Source organism: Chrysochloris asiatica, unplaced genomic scaffold (assembly GCF_000296735.1).
Source record: "Chrysochloris asiatica unplaced genomic scaffold, ChrAsi1.0 scaffold00017, whole genome shotgun sequence".
In the NCBI taxonomy this organism is placed as follows: domain Eukaryota; kingdom Metazoa; phylum Chordata; class Mammalia; order Afrosoricida; family Chrysochloridae; genus Chrysochloris; species Chrysochloris asiatica.
Genome location: NW_006408535.1, coordinates 21090564 through 21093453, shown reverse-complemented (window position 1 = coordinate 21093453; position 2890 = coordinate 21090564). Strand labels below are relative to the sequence as shown.

The window sequence follows — 2890 nt, the reverse complement described above, 5'->3', positions numbered from 1 at the left end:
ACAACACTTAACAATGATAGCAACAGTTGAAAGTACATATTTTAAGCTGATTTTTCTTTCTGTGTAGAACATTTATTTGAATCAAGCTGTCTTAGAAGTATGCATGAAGAAAAGTCAGCATTATATTTTTCTAGAGTTTAATTACTCCTAGAACCAAGTTGATGACACAGAACAAAATCACCACCAATACCACCAACAACAGGGTATAGGTAAATTTTCTGGGACTCACAGTCCCCTTAACTCGTTGCCAGGTTCACTCTGTACAGAAATTTCAACTTTGTTGAAAGTTTTTTCTATCACTGTGCAGGAAATGGGATCCCTCTGCAGTGCAGGATTTGGTCCTTGTTCTAAGTAGACTCACAATTTATGCCAATAAATGAAAGACAATCCAACTAAGAGGAATCACCTAGGGACTGATGCTAACTAAACTTCAGGAGGTCACAAACATCTAGGAATCTGGAGGATCACTGGAGCTTTTTAGATTGGAGATTATGAACATTTGGCTCTCAAAAAAGGGGTGAACACCTCCCCTGAGGACACGAAAATACCGTGCAGAAGAATTACAACTGCATCCTTGTCCCAAGGTGGAAATGTCAGTCTTCGGAATAAGACATTGAAGATGCATAAGAAGGAACTGGAAGCAGCAGAAACCCTGGATCCAGAAGAAGGCAGAACCAGGAATAAACATCATCAGAGACCAGGAGAAACAGTATCCATCTTCTGAGCAGAAAAGTAGATGTAGAGATGTAGAGTGATCTGAGGGGAGTAGACCAGATGGAAGGTAATACGCTTGGGACTGCAGCAACACCAGAGTCAGCAGAGACCACGAGTGGCCAGGCAGCCATAAATGGCAGTAGGCTGCAGCAGAAACCCTGACCAATAGGCAGAGGCCCAGAATCGGTGGAGAGGCCTATCCAAGTACATGATAATTATCTGCTGAACCTGGGCACACCCTGCTTAGGAATTGCCTTTAGAGCAGTTCTTCTTTAGGAGATTCCAGTCCACGTCTATCAAAAGGTGTTTCAGTCTAGTATGTAACACTAGACATTGAGTCCACACAAGGATACTATTATTTATTTACTTCTAACTATGTGCTTTCCATGAACTGATGTTTGGGAGTTTCTTGTATATTCTAGTTGTGATGGAAAGAACATATTTTTAGTCAACAACCTGGGTGTGAACCACAATAATGAATTTGTCTTGTTTAAGTAACCAGTAAATGCTTCACAGATATGATGTGTATGCACTTCCATACCCTGGAACTAATACTTTGTTTAAAAAAAAGTCTTGTGAGAATTCCAGATAAAAATGAACACATTTGGAACCAATGCCTTCGTTCCCATGTACAACAGAACTGCCACGCCATGCCTCATCTTCAAAATTGTTAAGTTTGAGACCATTGTTACTGCAACTGTTGCAATGAATCACACTGTGAATCTTCCTCTTTTTCAGTGATCCTTTACAAAGAATAATTCCCTTCTCCAGGGACAGGCCACTTCTGATGACATGTCCGAAGGATGACAGAAAAAATCTTTGCCATCCTGGCTTTTAAGGAGCATTCTAGTTGTACTTGTTCCAAGACAGAGTTGTTTGTTCTTCTGGCAGTCCATTATTATTGTTGTTAAGTGCTGTTGAGTTGGTTTCGACTCATAGTAACCCTGTAAAGGGTTTCTGAGGAGGGGCTGGTGGGTTTGAATTGCTGACCAGTGTTTATCCTAGAGCACAACACCAGGATTTCTCTGGCAGTTCACAGTACTTTTAATATTCTTGTCAAACAGCATAATTCAGATGCATCAACTTTTCTATGGTCTAACTTTAACACACATAGGAGGCAAATAAAAATACCATAGGGAGAGTCAGTTGCACCCTATTTCTCAAACTGATATCGTTGTTCTTAACACTTTTAAGAGGTCTTTTGCAGAAGATTTACCTAGTACAATAAGTCATTTGATTTCTTGACTGCTGCTTCCATGAGTGTTGATTATGATCCAAGCAACATGAACTCTTTGGAAACTTCAATCTTTTCTGTATTTATCATGATGTTATTTATTGGTTCAGTTGGGAAGATTTTTGTTTATGTTGAGGTATAGTCCATAACGAAGACTGTAGTCTTAGATCTTAATCAGTATTTTAAGACCTTTTCATTTACAACAAACAAGGTTGTATATTCTGTATATCACAGGCTATTAATGGGTCTTCCTCCAATCCTGATGCCATGTTCTTTTTCATATAATCCACCTTCTCAGATTAATTGCTCAGCATACAGAAAGACTAAGCACTATGTTAGGATACAACCCTGGCATACACCTTTCCTGATTTTAAAACATTCAGTATCCTCTTGTTCAGTTCTAACACCTGCCTCTTGGTCTATGTACAGGTTCTTCATAAGCACAATGAAATGTTCTGGAATATTTATTCTTTACAATGTTATCCATGGTTGCTCATGGTCCACACAGTCTAAAGTCTTTGCATAGTCAATAAAGCAAAGTGTTATCTTATTACGTATTCTGCTCTTTCAGTATATTCCATCTGACGTCAAGAATGATATCCCTAGTCACAGGCCATCTTCTGAATCTAGCTTGAATTTCTGGTAGTTCCCAGTCAATGTACTGTTGTAATAGTTTTAGAATTATCTTCAGCAAATTTTACTTAAATATGATATCATGATGCTGTTTGAAGATTTTTGCCTTCTGTTGAGTCATGCCTCTTTGGAACAGACAGATATGGATCTCTTCCTATTGGTTGGCAAGGTACCTGTCTTCCAAATTTCTTAACATATACGAGCGAGTGCCTTCAATGCTGCATCAGTTTGTTGAGAGATTTCAGTTTGTATCCTATCAATCCTGAAGCCTTAGTTTTCACCAACGCCTCAGTGCATGTTGGACTTCTT

General features: G+C 38.9%; 1 pseudogene; it reads left to right on the top strand.

Annotated features, from left to right (window-relative positions):
- Positions 1-724, top strand: part of LOC102830526 — a 28424-nt pseudogene extending 27700 nt beyond the window's left edge.
- The last annotated feature ends 2166 nt before the right edge of the window (positions 725-2890 follow it).